We start from the raw sequence: 18998 nt of genomic DNA, 5'->3' as shown, positions 1-18998 counted from the left end.
TCGTGATGTGCGTTCTTTGCTTGAAAAACATGCCTTCTACATCCACGCGTCTGTGCGCCTAACAAGCAAGGAACGAACCCTGACAGTGCCTTTGTAGGCTGAACGCCCGTGCCTCTCCGTCTGATCGACTCGACGGAGTTATTCGGAACACAAACACACGGGAGTGTGACTGTATATTATATGCCAGCCATGCCTTTTAGCGCTTCACGCCCGTGCCTATGACCCTTAACACTGCCACGAACATCCACACCATCGCCAGTGTAAAAGTCATATCGCTACCTGGTACAGAACCGTGGCTGTATTCACTTCACGCCCGTGCTTCTAATAAAAGAAGCTCCACGCAACTCTGCACGAAGTCGTAGCTTTTAAAAACAAGGAGCTTACGCTTTTAAACACCTCGACTGTCGAACCGGCCACTCGCAAAGTAAACTTTTAGCATTAACATCTAAACCCATTCCGCTTTGTTTCCATAATTAACGTACGAAACGTGACGCTCCGACAGACCCAACCATGCCCTCATGGCATTCATGTTCGTGCCTCTTCTTCTGAACGACTCAACGGAATCATTTCGAACACAAAATACAGGATACCATGTGTCGGTGCCAAAACCGGCGGATCTCGGGTAGGGGGTCCCGAACTGTGCATCTAGGCGGATGGTAACAGGAGACAAGGGACACGATGTTTTTACCCAGGTTCGGGCCCTCTCGATGGAGGTAAAACCCTACTCCTGCTTGATTAATATTGATGATATGGGTAGTACAAGAGTTGATCTACCACGAGATCAGAGAGGCTAAACCCTAGAAGCTAGCCTATGGTATGATAGTTGTTCGTCCTACGGACTAAAACTCTCCGGTTTATATAGACACAGGAGAGGGCTAGGGTTACACAGAGTCGGTTACAATGGGAGGAGATCTACATATCGTATCGCCAAGCTTACCTTCCACGCCAAGGAAAGTCCTATCCGGACACGGGACAAAGTCTTCAATCTTGTATCTTCATAGTCCGGGAGTCCGGCCAAAGGTCATAGTCTGGCCATCCGGACACCCCCTAATCCAGGACTCCCTCAGTAGCCCCTGAACCAGGCTTCAATGATGACGAGTCCGGCGCGCAAATTTGTCTTCGGCATTGCAAGGCGGGTTCCTCCTCCGAATACTTCATAGAAGATGTTGAACACAAGGATAGTGTCCGACTCTACAAAATAAGTTCCACATACCACCATAGAGAGAATAATATCTGCACAAATCTAATCTGCTGACGTATTCCGTAGCATGATGTCATGCCACAGCCAAGCCTTCATTTGAATCGTTTTGCCATCCCACCTCAGCGCGTTTAGCGAGGCGGTTTCCTTGGCACGTCTTGTTAAAGCAGAGATCGTGTCCCCTTATTCCGGGATTCTCATCAATACGGGCATGGGTAACCCAACCGTGCCATCAATCGCGGCGCTTGGGAGATAAGCGATCTTTACTAGGCTGGTGGGGGCACGCAGCTTCGGCCGCCCATATAAGGGGATAAGAATTCACCCTTTCAATCTACGCCTTCTTCCTCCTTCGCTTATCCATTTCCGCGCACTCGAGCTCCAGCGCCCAAGGCACTTCCCACCTCAACCTTCTCCAATCATGTCCAGAGCGGGAGGTAGATGGATGGCCTCCACCGTCACGGAGGGGCACATCAAAAAGTTGAGGAAAGTCAGATACTTGTCTAACGACATCACGAACCGGCTCCCAGATGAGGGGCAACTCATCCCCACCCCTAGGCCCCATGAGATGGTGGTGTTTCTCACCCATTTCCTCCACAGACTGGGCTTCCCACTTCACCCATTTGTCTGGGGGCTCATGTTCTACTACGGCCTGGATTTCCATGATCTGGCCCCGAACTTTATCCTGAATATCTCAGCGTTTATCGTCGTGTGCGAGGCCTTCCTCCGCATCAAGCCTCACTTCAGCCTATGGCTGAAGATCTTCAGCGTCAAACCAAAGGTCGTGGGTGGCCAGCAAGCGGAGTGCGGAGGTGCCATGGTGGGGAAGATGCCCAACGTCACATGGCTCGAGGGCTCCTTCGTGGAAACCATCAAAGGGTGGCAATCGGGGTGGTTCTACATCACCGAGCCGCGTGATCCTGAGTGGGTAGCGGCCCCCAAATTCCAATCTGGCATCCCCACACGGCTCACATCTTGGAAAGAGACGGGCCTGTTGTGGGGTAATCTGGAAGAGGTGACCGGACTCCAAACCTGCGTCCAAGACCTGGTGAACAAGAAGGTTAAACTTGTCAACATAGTCCAGGCCATGCTCTTCCGTCGGATCCTCCCGTGCCAATGACCGGCCTTCAACTTGTGGGAGTTCGACCCGGCCCAGCACTAGACTTTGTCTAGGCTCTTTGACACAAAGCACGAGGACGCCTGGAAGGTGCTATTCAAGAGCTCCGAGGTCTCCCCTCCCGTCACCGAGGATCGCGGATTCTGCGCCAAGCACCAAGCCACCAAAGTAAGCTTATTTTTATCCTTTACAGGACACTTGATTTTCATAGTTTGACTCTATGCAGGATCTAAACTCCCGCTCCTTTAACAGGACTGGAAGAGGACGTCCAAACAGTTTGACTGTCCGACCCCTTTGCCCGAAGGCCCAGCAGATGCACGCTTGACGAAGCTGCTGGTTCCGGCACCTCACGTGGTGCTGGAGAAGAAGGCCAAGAAGAAGGCCACGGGGACTCGAAAGAGTTCCCGACGCCTGGTAGTGTCGGATTCATCGCTCGACGACCCTGAAGCGTCCTCCGCCTCCGAAGACGAGGAGGAGGAGGAAGAAGAAGCCTCTTCCCGTCCAGCGGGGGAGGAAAGAAAAGGAAGGCCACCCCAACTGGGGAGGCCGGAGGGTCCAAGAAGGGGAAGACCCTTCTTCCGGACTACGCCTCCGATGCCGACGATGGCGTAGAGGAATGGCCATCTAGGGCGAAGCCCCTAGCAAAATCGTAAGTATCAGGATTCCAGAATAACTTATGGCGTTCCCCTATTGTATAGTGCCTTCTGACGCCGAATTCAATCATGCAGTCCGCCCAAGGCTCAGCTCGGCGATTCGTCGAGCGGCTCCCTGGATTCATTGGATGTGAATAGCGCTTCACTCCCGACGGCCTCCTCCCCTTGCCCTACGGACGATGCCGAGGTGGAGTCCCAAAAGGGACTAAACCAGGAGGAGGTGGTCCTGGAGGCGCTGCAAGGCGACCTCCCGGACTCCAGGCCCAAAGGGGATGAAGCCCCAGAGGGATCTAAGTCCGGCCCTGGGCCGGACACCGCTCCGGAACCTTCAGTGGTTCCGGAGTCCGGCAGGCGGCCCCTTCGCAAGAAGGGCAAGCCTACGACGCCGGCAGCCTCCGTCCAACCGGAGGCGCCGGACAATTTGCTGGAGGCGCTTAACGGCGCCTCCATCGACGAGGAGCACCGCACTGTTATGAGTGCGGTGATTCAGAAGGTTCAGTCCGCCAAGAGCAGGCTGACAGAAGCCTGTACCAGCCTTCTAATAGGCTTTGAGGTATGTATTTAAAACATATAAAAATGTTACCGCATAGACAGTAGCCCTTGATGCTCAGTTTGGTGTTCGGAAAGAAAAGCCAGACTGAGGATCTAAAAAAGATATACGCAGGAGTCTAACATAAATATGTCAATATGGGAATGCAGGCTGCGCTGCTGACCTCTGCCACACTGACTGCGGAGGTCGATGCATTAAAGCAGAGCCTCGAGCAGTCTGAGAACGAGCTCGGCCGTGCCAAGAAGCAGCTCGAGGACAAGGAAGGTATGTAATACCTTATGTAAGTATATAAAAAATAACTGGTTGCAAATAATGACAGGACCAACGTGAATGTTGCAAGGGCCACAACCGAGGTGGTGACCCTGAAGGAAGCGCTGTCCAAGGCCAAAGACAATGCGTCCATGGAGCGCACTGAGTGAGAAAAGCAAGAGGCGCGGGTGGCAGAGGTGCGGCAAGAGCTCGATGCTCTCGTGAAGAAACATGAGAGTTTAGAGCTTGACTCGAAGACTCGAGAGTCCGAGCTTGCCTTGGCACTTGAAAGCGCCAAATCTGCCAAGGCCGAAGCCCAGAAAGCCCTCCAGGAAATTGAGGCGATGAAAAGGATTGCGGCGGGTAAGGCATTCTTTATGCAAAGCAATCACGTGAAAGTAAATTACCTGTTACTTACCCGAATCCGGAGCTCTCCAGGAGCATTCGCAGATCTGCCCCGTAGTGTATCCGATGCCGCCGCATTCTACTGGGCCGAGGAAGGGAGCTCGACGGAGAAGGTGTTCTGGTCCCAGTATGCTGGGGCCGGACAACCGGTGCCCCTGAGCGACCAGCTGAAGCTGCTGGTCGAGCTTCATAAGGCAGCCGAACAGGCCATGAAGGGCCTGATAGGCCGGCTGTGGCCTGGGGAGGCCATGCCTTTGAGCTAGTTTGGGCTGGTGCGACGGCTGTTGGATGCCTGTCCCCAGCATGAAGTCATCAAGCGCTCCGTTTGCATCAAAGGCGCCTGTAGGGCTTTTGCCCGTGCTAAAGTGCACTTGGGCAAGCTGGATGCTGAGAAGCTGGTGACAGAGGGGCCACCGGAGGGGAAGGAGCATCGCAGGCCCGAGATCTATTATGAGGGAGTCCTGAAGGGTGCCCGTCGTGTGGCGGATGAATGTACCAGGGATGTAATTTTTGAGTAAACTCGCTCGTGTTTATCCTGTGCGCTGAAAACTTGTTCATATGCGCTAAGCAACGCTTTTTGAATTTAAAATATTACCTTCCGTGCGGCCGTTTATTAAATCTGAGAGATGCAAGTCGTTGGCTTCTACCCCCATGCCACGAGTGCTGGGGTGTTCGGGATAAACCTGAGCGCTCTTGTTCCCATTCTTGGGTCCATCGAGGGAGGCGCTCAGCACAACGAACAAGGCAACCGGACTTATGATGCTTTATCACTCTCACTTAGCCATAGAATTCTATAATTTTAAATTTCGGCGAAGCCCCTAGTATTCGGAAGACCGAGTTCGGGGCGCTATCCACGCCTAGGCCGGACAAAGCCAGATCCTCGCTCTAAGCGGCATAAGTCTTTAAGGACTCGAAAAACCTCTCGAACAGCGACCGTCTCTTGCCCTATCATGACGGTCAGTTTTAGCTTTCTCTACTGAGGTGTTAACCCAGCTCAACTGGGGCACAATGGCAGTAGTTCTCCCAGCTCTACCTTAGCCGACATAGCGGAACGTAAGGTACCAAAACATAGGAGTCGGGCAAACCCAACTATTGACCCAAGACATGATTCGGAGCCGATGCATATAATGTTATAAGTTCAGGGTGCCGCACTCATGAGAGTGTTCGGTCTTCTCACACCGTATTATGGGGTACTTAAGCCCCTGGTGTATTGGCCGTACCAAAGTGTACGGTTGCATAATGTCATAACTGAGCATATTTATATAAAAAATGAGTGCAATAATAGACAAGAGCTATGTATTGTTTATTAAAAGGGCTGCTATAAGAGCAGAACGATACAAATAGTGCGGTACGCAAGAGATGGGATTATTTGACATGTCCCCCTCCAGGGGCAGGCTGCGAGACTTTAAGTAAGACAAGTATTTAGCTCGTTATAAAGACCACCTGGACATTTGACGTGTCCTGTTGTCTCCCTGGCTGTTGTATCGTGTGTTTGGAGATTGTACTGCCGGACAGGCCTTCCGAATAGTAGAGTCCTGAAAGTATATATAAAAAAAAGAAATGGAAAAATCGGGAGCCCCTAGTGCGGTTGAGCCGCATTCTGGGCGTGCCATGGTTGTGCCCCAACCCTTATGCCCATGGTATTTCCAGAGCGTAATTATGTACGCGTGGTACTGGTATCGCAATCTCGCGAGGGCTGGGGTTGGGGCCGCACTGCTATGCTTGCTCGGAACGTGCCAGACGGTTTTGTTGTAGGTTACTTCGGGCCCGTTTGACGTTGTCCGGGCGTTTAACAGCCGGACTGGAGAATTTCCTTGAGAGGCTACTTTGTACTTCCGCCGCCAGGGCCGCCGTGTGCTCCTCTGTTCGGAGAGAGTGTTCGGTGTTTCCATTGACCGTAATGACTCCGCGAGGGTCTGGCATCTTGAGCTTGAGATATGCGTAGTGCGGCACTGCATTTAATTTTGCAAATGCGGTTCGTCCAAGCAGGGCGTGATAGCCACTGCGGAACGGGACTATGTCGAAGATTAACTCCTCGCTTCGGAAATTATCCTGGGATCCGAAGACCACTTCAAGCGTAACTGAGCCTGTATAGCTGGCTTCTACACCTGGTATGACGCCTTTAAAGGTTGTCTTTGTGGGTTTAATCCTTGAGGGATCTATACCCATTTTTTGCATTGTATCCTGATAAAGCAGGTTCAGGCTGCTGCCGCCGTCCATGAGGACTCTAGTGAGGTGAAATCCGTCAATGATTGGGTCTAGAACCAATGCGGCGAATCCGCCGTGACGAATGCTAGTGGGTGGTCCCTTCGATCAAAAGTGACCGGGCAGGAGGACCATGGGTTGAACTTTGGGGCGACTGGCTCGAACACATAGACGTCCTTAAGAGCACGCTTCCGTTCCCTTTTGGGGATATGGGTTGCATATATCATGTTCACCGTCTGCACTTGTGGGGGAAAGCCCTTCTGTCCTCTATTGTTCGGCGGCCGGCGCTCCTCCTCGTCGTCGCTATGCAGCCCCTTGTCTCTATGTTCAGCACTTAACTTGCCTGCCTGCTTGAACACCCAACAATCCCTATTGGTGTGATTGGCTGGTTGTTCGGGGGTGTCGTGTATCTGGCACGAGCGGTCGAGTATCCGGTCTAAACTGGACGGGACTGGAGTATTTCTTTTGAATGGCTTTTTCCGCTGACCGGGTTTAGAGCCTCTGAATCCGGCATTAACTGTCGTATCCTCAGTATTGTCGCCGTTAATGCGGCGCTTGTGCTTGTTACAACGCGACTTGCCATTGTTGTCCTTGGTATCCGAATTACCAGGGCTCTTGGTCATGTTATTGCTTCCAGCTAGCCAGTTGTCTTCTCCCGCGCAAAAGCGGGTCATGAGTGTCGTGAGGGCTGCCATAGATTTCGGCTTTTCCTATCCTAGGTGCCGGGCAATCCATTCGTCTCGGATGTTATGTTTGAAGGCTGCAAGGGCCTCCGCGTCCGGACAGTCGACTATTTGATTTTTCTTGGTTAGGAACCGCGTCCAGAATTGTCAGGCCAATTCCTCTGGCTGCTGAATTATGTGGCTTAGGTCATCAGCGTCTGGTGGTCGCACATAGGTGCCCTGGAAGTTGTCAAGGAATGCGTATTCCAGGTCCTCCCAGCAACCAATTGACTCTGCTGGCAAGTTGTTAAGCCAATGCCGAGCTGGTCCTTTAAGCTTGAGCGGGAGGTATTTGATAGCGTGTAGGTCATCACCACGGGCCATCTGGATGTGAAGGAGATAATCCTCGATCCATACCGCAGGATCTGTTATGCCATCGTATGATTCGATGTTTACGGGTTTAAAACCCTCGGGGATTTGATGATCCATTACTTCATCTGTGAAGCATAGTGGGTGTGTGGCGCCTCTATACTGGGCTATATCACGACGCAGCTCGGATGAGCTTTGTCTATTGTGTTCGGCCTGGCCGTATCTGCCATATCCGGCGTGACGGTTATCGTCACGTGTCGTGGGGCACCCACGCGATCCGTAGATCGATCTTGTTTGCCTTGCCTTGCCTTGTCCTCCAATATGTCTCGATCTGTCCGGGAAGTAACTATTTGGGTTCATTTAGACCATAGAGTTTGGAAGCTTTCCCCGAACTAAATCCTCAGTATTTTCCTCCCATGTTGATCGGAGCTGAGGTTTCATGATCATGCTTAGCATGACAACCCAAAGAAAGGAACCGATAGCGGGATTATTTTCTTTGGATGATGTTTCTTATGTTAAATAATAAATATAACATGTCTCTCGTGTACCTTTGTTTATAAAACCGTATGGCCGGATTGCCTTGTTTGCCGTAAATCTTTTCCCTCATAAAGGCTTTAGAAAGTAGGACAAACACCCCTCGGCTGCTGGCCGAGGAGGTTGAAGTCGATGGTCGATCAACAAAGTTTTGTACAATGCGGATCCGAGCATTAATGACGCAAAGTACTTGGATACATAGAGTCATTACATACAATTTGTGATTGTACTATGGATATCGATCCTTAATTTGGCCTCCCGTGCCCGCATTAAGGCTCGGGGGCTACTGGGCTTCGGGCTTATTATTTACAAATATTAAAAGGGCACATCGATCCCCTGATCTGGTGTTGCCACCCGACCAGTATCTCGGGGGCTACTGCATTGACAATCCAATGCAGAAAATTTAAAATGCAATATAGTTGTCGAGGAGATTATTATCCTCAGGTTGGTCGGCCGCACCCAACCTGAGTCCCGAGGACTTTGCACACCGCGTTTCTATTCCTAAGTATGCTGCCAAGCTGGGAATTGATCCTCATGCTGATTTTATGAATCGACCTGAGTTTCACGGGCTACTAGGGTCAGCGGTTTGATTTTTTCCTCCAGGTGCATCCCGGATATTAGGCCAACACACACCTTGAGGGCTACTGGCTGTACATCTCCACAGAGATTACATTACACAATACTGAATTAAATTCATAAAAATCAGCCCATGGCCGAGGTGGTGCACCACCTCGGATACAGTCCAGCGTTGGAGCTCGACTACAATAGACACCCCGGAAGCAGTTCGGCATAAAGCTCGGATGCCAGTGGCTGGCTCCGTAGAGGGAATTTCTGGCATTAAGCTCGGCTAAACTCCTTCAACCTTTTTGAACCAAGGTGATCTATGACACCTCGGATACAGTCCGGCGTTGGAGCTTGGACACAGTCCGGCGTTGGAGCTTGGACATAGTCCGGCGTTGGAGCTCGGACACATTCCGGCGTTGGAGCTCGGAAGCAGTCCGACATTGGTGTTCGACTGCTAAAGATACCTCGAATGCAGTCCGGCGTTGGAGCTCGGATGCAAGAGGACGCTGCCGCCCGGGAACAACTTCAAACCCGAGGTGTGGCATAAAAATAACAAGGCATTGATAGAGGCCGGAAACTTAAAGGGGCTCCTCGGATACCCGACGTGTAAACTCTTCGGATGCACTTCGGCGATCCTCAAGATCGAAGATGAGAAGATTTGTTGAACCAGTTTTCAAGACCAACGACCGAAGGTGAAGAATAGTTCAGAAGAATCGAGGAGCGTCCCCAACTTGAAGATCGGTTCAGGGGGCTACTGACAGTGTCCTGGACTAGGGGGTACTCACTACGTCGTCTCCCGATCAGTTGGATTGGGCCGAGGATTCCCATGGCCTTATACTCATGGGCCAGTTCGGACAACCCCTGCCGCATACAAGGAAGACTCCACAAGACTTGGTGCCCAAGACAAGGACTCTTCTAAACCCTAGGCCTCCGGTATCTTATATAAACCGAGGCCAGGCTAGTCAATAGACAATCTCATATTCATTACTACAATCTCGTGGTAGATATGTGTACTTTGTACTACACCCATATGAATACAATCAAAAGCAGCATGTAGGGTATTATCTCATCAAGAGAGCCCGAAGCTGGGTAAAACCCCGTGTCCATGTTACCATCACTCCAAGACGCCTAGCTTAGGACCCCTACTACGAGATACGCCATATTTGACACTGACACACGTGCCTTTGTGGGCCGCAGACAGTGCCTGTGACCCGAAATATTGCAGAGAGGCGTGAAAGTCCATGCGTTTATGAGTACAAGTCATGATGCTACCTAGTACAAAAACGTGGCAATACGAACTTCGGGTCCGTGTTTTGCTTGAAAAACGTGGGATCGTGATGTGCGTTCTTTGCTTGAAAAACGTGCCTTCTACATCCACGCATCTATGCGCCTAACAACCAAGGAACGAACCCTGACGGTGCCTTTGTGGGCTGAACGCTCGTGCCTCTCCGTCGGATCGAGTCGACGGAATTATTCGGAACACAAACACACGGGAGTGTGACTCTATATTATACGGCAGCATGCCTTTTAGCACCGCACACCCGTGCCTGTGACCCTTAACACTGCCACGAACATCCACGCCATCGTTAGTGCACAAGTCATGTCGCTGCCTGGTACAGAACCGTGGCTGTATTCACTTCACGCCCGTGCTTCTAATAAAAGAAGCGCCACGCAACTCAGCACAAAGCCTTGGCTTTTAAAAACAAGGAGCTGACGCTTTTAAACACCTCGACTATCGAACCGGCCACTCGCAAAGTAAACTTTTAGCGTTAACATCTAAACCCATTCCGCTTTGTTTCCATAATAAACGTACGAAACGTGACGCTCCGACAGACCCAACCATGCCCTCATGGCATTCATGTCCGTGCCTCTTCTTATGAACGACTCAATGGAATCGTTTCGAACACAAATACAGGATACCATGTCGTGCCTTCGTGGGACCCATGACCATGCGCAGAATATACCACCCCAGCGTCTCTCGAATAGGCCATTCCGTGCCTCACAGAGTAAACAGTGGGTGTTCACCATGACTTTGAACCAAACTGTGCCTTTCTGTGATTAACGCCCATGCCTCTCCATCTGACCGAGTCAACGGAATTATTCTGAACACAAACACAGACGAGCGTGACTCAATATTATACCATTTCCAAATAACAATCTCAACGGAATCATTTCGAACACAAATACAGGAATTAACTTGCACGCGTCTCTAGGTGACACCTTAGTGAAAATGTCTGTAACACATGCAGGCACGAACGTGACTCGCCCTAAAATCAAACAGTGCTTCCCTGGAACGCTGCACCGTGACTCTCCACAACAAAGCAACGAGTTGACGAGGAAAACATTTACATACACAGCGTTACGAATGTACCTGTTGCATTAGTAACACAGTGCCAACTCGGCTTCACTTCCACGCACCTCACAGTGACTCGCCAGAGAAAATTCACTTAACACACGCGTGGACAAACGTGACTATGGCTAATAAGAAGACTTTCCTCCACCGGATTCATGTCCATTCCTCTCCAACATAACGAGTGAGCGGAATCATTTGGAAATACCAAAAGCGTACACTCGTGGTAACGAGACTCTGACCAATGCGAACATGCTTCCCTTCTTGAGTTCATGTCCATGCCTCTCCGATTGAACTGGCGACTGGAATCACTTGGAACACAAAGAACCATGAAACGTGACTCTGAGTAACGCCAAACCATGCCCCTGTGCATCACACAACAAAACTAAAATCAAGAAATACTAACATCCCACAGACTAAGAGTTAAGAAGGCAAGCAAAAAACAAGCTCATCGAAGTACAAAGAAAGTTGCACCACTCTTGATGTCCAAATGGACGGTCTAAGATTCAAGACGCTTTGCTTTTTTCCATAGGAGGATGAGCGCTGGTGGCCTCATTTCCACGCGCCTCACCATGAAACATCATAGAAAACGTTTGTAACACTCACAGGCATGAACGTGACTCTGCATAACACCAAACCATGCCACCGTGGATGTCGCCACACTAAAATAAAAACGCTCCGGCAGTTGAGCAAGCAAGGAAAAAAACAAGCACATCAAAGCCCATAGAAAGTTACACCAATCTTGATGTCCATATGGACGGTCGAAGATTCGAGACGGTTTGACCATTTCCCTTTCTCCCTCCACTACTTTCTTGCTTTTGCTTTCGCACCAAAAATGTCGAACACTTCAACAGTTCCCCTCTCTTGAACACCCTCGTCTCTCCTTCTGCCCCCATTATCCAATCCAGCAGACCAACCAGAAATCCAAATCGTGTTCGCCTCACCCACCAGCCGCCATCCACTTCGAGATACAGGCAGTCGGTCGGTGCCCGCGAAAGCATCAAAAACCTCTCCCGGCAGCGGCGGCGACTGAAGGCGACGACCCGTGCTCGCGGCGGAAGTACCAACAGAGAGCAAGGACAAAAACAAGCCAATGGATGCGATGAATCGCTCACAAGCAATCGAAGGTAAAATAAATATTAATCTATTACATTCCATTACCGCAGGTCGATCAAAGCGATTTTCCCCCTTTTTGACGGACACGAACCCTAACCGCCACACAAAACCGTGTTTCCAAAAAGTCTTTCTAGACTTTTCTAGCAAAATTGAAATAAGGTAGGCACATGTCCAATAGGATGCTACCCTTACCCGTCACAGAAATCTGCTCGCAACAAATTTGCCTAAAACGTACTGTGCATGCCAGAACTATCTAGGACACCGCTCTAGATTCAAACCATGAGAGCATCCTTAAATTCAAAACCTGGTATTCACATGAGATTCTATATATCCGTTGATTGTACCTGTTTCAAATTACGTGCCTCTCTTGTATTAACATCCGTGCTCCAATAATAGATCTAGCTGTGTGCTTATAGCGTGAACCAACCTGTGCCTCTCCAACAATGTCGTTTTTTTGTCCACGGGATGTATCTCCTCTTTTTGCTGTGAAACTCAATTATGCTTCTACTGCTGCTAACGTCTGGGCATTTTTATGCAGCAAGGACTGGTAATAAGGAAAACAGAGTACCTACGGGACAGCCTGCCGTGCAGCAAGGTACTATAAAAGGCTCACACAATCCATATAACAAAAACTATGTAGCATACGTCCACAAAATCCTGGGAAATTACACTTCGATGAAATTTTTCACACACTGTGTGTATTATTATTCATCCGAGAGCATTTTATCTTACAATCTAAACCTTACAGTTATTGCTCCAATTTACAGAATATCATTTGTAGTGTATTTTTTCCTATAAAAAAAGACTTCCCCTCACTGATATGGACTTGACAGCAGACTTACTGCTCACACCTGGTGCTAATTTCTATCACTGATTGGCCAAACCAAGAGTTAGTGGCAAGACTTGATATAACAAGAAAACAATGGATTGATCGCCTTTTAGGTCAGGAAAGGAAAGAAAAGGGCTATCTTATGAATCTATGTAGATTAAGCTTCAGATTCTTTTTGTGTAGCCGTGGAAGACATAGTTTTAAAACTATATCGCATTTATTTCGATGTTACTTCATAATCCTTTTGTTACATAATCATCGTGCAGGTGTCGGGGAAGGAGATATTGAAACGATTTTGTCTGGACTTAATAGTTCATATCCAGAAAAACCAATCATCTCTCGTGACTCGTCAGAAAAAAGAACGAAGCAGAACAGGGACAGTGAAGCACCCGAGAAAGTGCCAGCACTAGCTTCCAGCAGGGAGGGCAACAAAAAGCAAGTGACTAGCAGCAGAAAAGAGGAGCAATCAGAAACCAAGATTGTCGTTCCTCCTAGAGCAAAAAGACAAAAGAGAAGGGACAAAACTCAACTCATCAGCGACGGTGCTACCTTGAAGCAGCAGCAGCCAAGTCCTCTAATGATACTCCCGCCAACAGTTCCACGTGCCGACAATGATGTAAATAAAGACAAGAAGAAAAACAAAAGACAACGGTTGGAAGAAGACAAGGATGATGCCAGCAAAGAGTCAAAGCGTGATGCTGCCGACGATGATGATGTCATTCATACACAGGGCGATGGCGCCGCAGGGGACAACGGTGGCGCCGCAGAGGACAGCAACGATGATGTAAAACCCATTTTCTCCATAGATTTTTGCTACTGCTTTTCACCCATGAAAACAAAACCATCCTCTATAAGAAAACCCTCTTTTTCTCAACAGGTAGAAACAAGACACAAGCGCACAAAGAGAAGAAAGACAACTGGAAAAGAATTGGCAGCACCAACGGATGATGAACAGAAGGCAACAACAAATAAGGACAAATGCGAGATAAAGGGAGGAGCAACATTTGATAATGTCAATAGAGCATGGAAATTACTTGAGGAACGTCACCGGCAAGATGTTAGGAAAGCCGGGTTTGGAAGCATAGAGGAATGCCAAATAAAGCACTCCATCTGCAAACCGCTTGCAGCACACATCTACGACAAACTGGACATAGGAACCATGAAAATAAAGTTTGGTGAAGCTGATCAGCAGAAAGAAATCATAATAACAAAGGAGGGCATCCAAAAGGTGTTTGCATACCCAAACGGTATGCAAAGGACAGCACCAAGGCCAAAGATTTCCACCGAAACAATGAGCGAACTGGTCACAAAACTTGGCCTCAAGAAAATGGATTTCCATCATGACGATCTGTTTAAAGAACTAAAAAAATTGGTGAAACAAGATGTCGAACAATCAAACAGGAAATTAGTTAAAATATTTTTCCTTATTTTTTTCCACAACATTGTCTGTGGAACAACCTCCCCTACCTTCAGCAAACAAGCTATTATGGTCAAGGACTTGGACTATACAGAAATGGCAAAGATGGATTTCTGCCAGGTAATCATCGAAAGTATTAGGGAACGAGCCAAGATATGGCAGAAGCACAAGTTGTTGCCTCGGGAAGAAAAGAACAAAAAGCATCTCAATGGTTTGGCACAGGGACCAGTAATAATGTACCTAGACTGCCTGATGCTTCCAACCGACACAAAACAAATGCGCAAGATTGCCAAGACAATGGACAAGACATCGTTACCGCGAGCAAACCACCTAAAAGAGAGTGACCTAAGGAAAATAGCTAGAGCAGACATGAAAAAGGACGGAAAAGCACGACCAGATGACTATGAATTTGGCAAGATACAGGTATAGCCCTATTGAATATATATGCATTATCCCTTATAAAAACGGTTTCCAGTCTAACCAATTCCATCCTGCAGAAATAATGCAGACATGGAAAGGAACAGCAGAGAGGATCTTCTATGCCAACACAACAACACCTTCGTATTCAATACAGATGATACCAGCACAACAACAGGAGCACCAGCAAACGACCAAGCTACTACCACCTCCAACCAAGCGACAGGACGAAGCACATGTCAGCACAAGTGGAAGCAAGGAACCAGTCACAGGCACCAGCACAGGATCATATGAAATATTTGGAAGGATAGAAGAAATGTTGAAACAAGTACTCGATGAAACAAAACAGATACCCAGAATAGAGACCAGGACTAGACACCAATGCAGCGAACAAGAGAAGGAATTATATGAAAGAATGAAGAAGACAGTGGTGCAACAAACAACGGCCATGATTGATTCTCTCGAACAACTTAGAGAATTTCAGGACATTGTTTGTAGAGTGAGCTTTCAAGAAGAGACGACGCTGACGTTGCAGGATCGAGCAGACGCAGGAGACACAGCTGCACTTGTACATGGCAACCACACGAAAGAAGTCGTAGCCGCAGCAGAACCAGGAGGGAGGAGAAAAAGAAAGAAGGAAAAACAAGACCAACAAAACAAACATGAAGGGAAGAAAAGAATAACAAAATCAAGGACAAAGAACTCGAGAATTAGCCAGAGGGAGACAGAAGAACATAACAAGGTGCAAAAAGAGCAAAACAAGGAGCACATACCAACCAACGCAGCAATTGCCAAAGGACAGCAAGAACAAGGTAGAGAAGTAGCTACAGACTCAGAGAATCAGGATGAGAAACAGGTAAATGAAAAAAGTGACTCGAAAGCGATGCTTTCAAACTTGAACTTAAAAAATCTGCCTTCGATTCTGTCAGGGACACGGCAACAGAACGCCACCGAAACATAAAAGCCAACATCAGCATGTCGTCAAGAACACCGAGCAAGAGGATGGAAGCAATAGAACAAGCAACCCAACAACAGATAATGCTCCCTCAAGAGCGTCAATAGGAGCAGTACAAGAGACGAACAGGATCGGTGGCAGCAAAGACGTGAGTATGAAAAATTAGTCTCTTCTCTCTAAACTAAAAACGGTCTTGAGTTAACTGACAAATCTGCAACAAAATATACACTCAGCCGGACAAGTATCATATCGACGCTCCCGCAAACGAGCCACGGGCTGATCTGGCATCGACCGTTAACAGCACGGCAGAAAAACAAGAAGAAAACAACAAAGAAGAGGTCAAACTTCCAAACCCACTTTACCCAAATACCGTCAACTCATAATTTTTCAACTACCAGGTATTACAAGCATAGCAAAGAGAAGAGGATGGCCATGCAAAATAGAAAGTTCATAGAGAAGAACTTTTCAGCACAAGAGCATTTCAGATGACCGATACAGGGGAGAAAGCCTCAGACACTCCACCTAGTGACACACCCAAGGCTGGCATACAAAGCAAAGAAAAAGTGGACGCACAAACGGATATCCCAACCACCAGCGCAAAGGTAAAATTCAGCAAGAACCATTTTTCCAAAATTTATAAGAAATGTATTGCCCAGTACAACCTGTCACAGTACTACAAGAATTACAAGCAATGAATCATGCTTTTCCTTTTTCATGAAATGCAAGAAACAAACGAGGACGGTCATGCCAAAGAACAGCAAGGAGTATAGACAGAGCAAACCAAAAAACAAGGGCAAATGCTGACTAAAACGACACCTAGTACACCATCATCAAAGACCAATGAGGTAAAGCTACACGCACCTGCTCCTACAATGTTAAAACAAAAAAGTTATGCATGCACAGATGAAGTCCAAACTTTATTTACATTTTTTGATTGAACAGAAAAAAGAAACAAATGAAGGAGAAGATGTGCCTCAAGAAGCGATAGAAAGTGCTGCTACCGCTCGACAATGTACAAAAACTCCACAAGACAGAGAAGAAGTGACAGGCACGGCACCGGAGAGATTAAACATAGAGGTCAAGCTACAAAACCTCATTCTATAGCATATAAAAAAATGCATCCACCAGAAAGAAACACAGACACATTTTAATTACTTTTTGCGTTCCGACAGATGCAAGAAACAGAGGAGAGCACCAATATTCAAGGCAAACAAACACAACAACACAAGGGAATGGAACAAGCAGAAGATGTTCTTCCAACAACGGACAGCCTAACCGCCGTAGACCAGGCCAGAAAAACTTCGATGTCTAGGCAAGAAATAACAAAGATGGCAACATCGACGCAAAAGATCGAAAAGGTGAAGTGAGATAATCTGCTTTTAAGGAAATTAGAAATTTGAGTGAACAAAGACACAAATGCAATCTCATATACCTACCTCTATGTCTCAACAGCCACAAGACAAAAACGACAACACCACGGATGAACAAAACCAAAAAGATCCATAGGAGGTCCAAAAAGCTCCACTCACTGAAGGAAAGGTCGAAGAGGCAGCACCGGCGGAAACGACTGAAAAGGTGAAGCTACAATAAAAAAATTCTTAGGGAACGGACAAGAAACTACAGTGAAAATAACGAGCGTATTTATTTAATTTTTAACCACGCTTTTGCATGATAATGCAGAAACCTCAATAGGACACGCACGCAGACACAAGCAAAAAAGCAAAGGGCCACAGTGCATTGGAAAACCATGCAGCAAACATTCCAGAGAGAGAGTCAGACAGCAACAAGAAAAAGGCCACACCATCAGACAAGGAACATTGTGCTGTAAAAGATGTTCCCGCCACAAACACGGCGGTAACCCAGGACAGCACTCAAACAGAACGTGAGCCATTGATCATACAAAACCTGTCCATCGAAGATGGGACAAAAGATTAATGGATCGAACACCTATACAACAACGTCATGACAGCGAATAAGGACAAAGGGTAAGTTCATGTTACCACCAAAGAATTATGTTCTTCCAATGATTTCCTCCCTTAAACATTTTAAACATATACATGTATATATATATATATGTTCCAGGCACGAGATTTTAATAAATACAGAGACGTCAACAGTAACGGTCAGCCACATGGCACAAAGCTTCAACATTGGAAAGCCAGTGCGCAGTGAAACCATGGCAGTGATGCTACAGATGTTGAAAAAGCAACTCAGGGGCACAAAGAGAAAGATTCTATCAACATACAACACCGTAAGTAGAGCTCAAGTTTCAACAATGAATATCACTCTATCGATCAATCAACCTTTCTGTACAATTGAATTTACAAATTTCTTCTACGCACATGTGACAAAACAAGCAGGCATCAATACGCATGGCCAACCATGAAGATCCATTGGAATTGAAAAATAAAGACGAAGCATACGTCAGAGACAAGACAATTCCTAAAAGGCTTAAAAGATTCCTTGATCTGGAAGAAGGAGAGCAACTACAAGATTTTGACATGGTAAGCACATCTCATGTTCGAGACAAGAGATACAATCTCGGCAATACAACTCCGTCTAACGATCAACAAATCATGACTAAATCCAAGAAGGATCCCTTATTTATTTATTTTGCATTTTTGCTGTTTTTTCTACCAGTTTGCATAGGCGGGCATGTTCAACAAAAACAAAGAACTGTGGGCCACTACTTCGTTGTTACAATTAACATGAAAAAAGAGCGCTTTGAACTCCTTGACTCTTTACCAGATGAATATACAGGCACAACATACTACTTCAACACAGTAACAAGCAAAGTAAAGAGGATATGGAAGCAAATAAGCCCATTGCTCCAACTGTCTCCAAGTAATATTGACCATTTTGAAAAGGTCAAAATGAAGGTGCCACTTCAGGGAAAAACGTAAGCACTACAAACCTTTCTCCTTTTCCTTACTCATTGTAATAATTATTAATGCAATCCATAAAAAACATAGGACATTAGGACAACTTCACCTGAACTGCCCAACCATATTTGGACAGCGACAATAATCAATCATCCTTCTACCTACAGACTCGACTGTGCATTCTATATGTTCATGAACGCAAAGCACTACACTGATGATGGAGAAACAGTGTTACTAACAGAGGAACAAGTCCCAGAGTTGAGAAAGAAAATCCTCTATCAAATAATCAGCCAATACAGAGATACGGTCGCACTATCATTAATGCACTACACCGCAGGTTTCTCTTACTAAAGACAACAAAGTAAAATTCTACTTATGTAATTTTCAGAGACACACCAATAAGTTTTTATTTTTTATTTTAACAGATATGCTGAAATCTGAGGTCGATATGGAAGACAATGAAATAGAACAAATAAATTATGACATAATTCAACAAGAGATTCCTCCAACTCCCGAGCACATTGCGACG

Source organism: Triticum dicoccoides, chromosome 1B (genome assembly GCF_002162155.2).
Source record: "Triticum dicoccoides isolate Atlit2015 ecotype Zavitan chromosome 1B, WEW_v2.0, whole genome shotgun sequence".
Lineage (NCBI taxonomy): Eukaryota > Viridiplantae > Streptophyta > Magnoliopsida > Poales > Poaceae > Triticum > Triticum dicoccoides.
Note: the sequence above shows the minus strand (reverse complement) of the source record.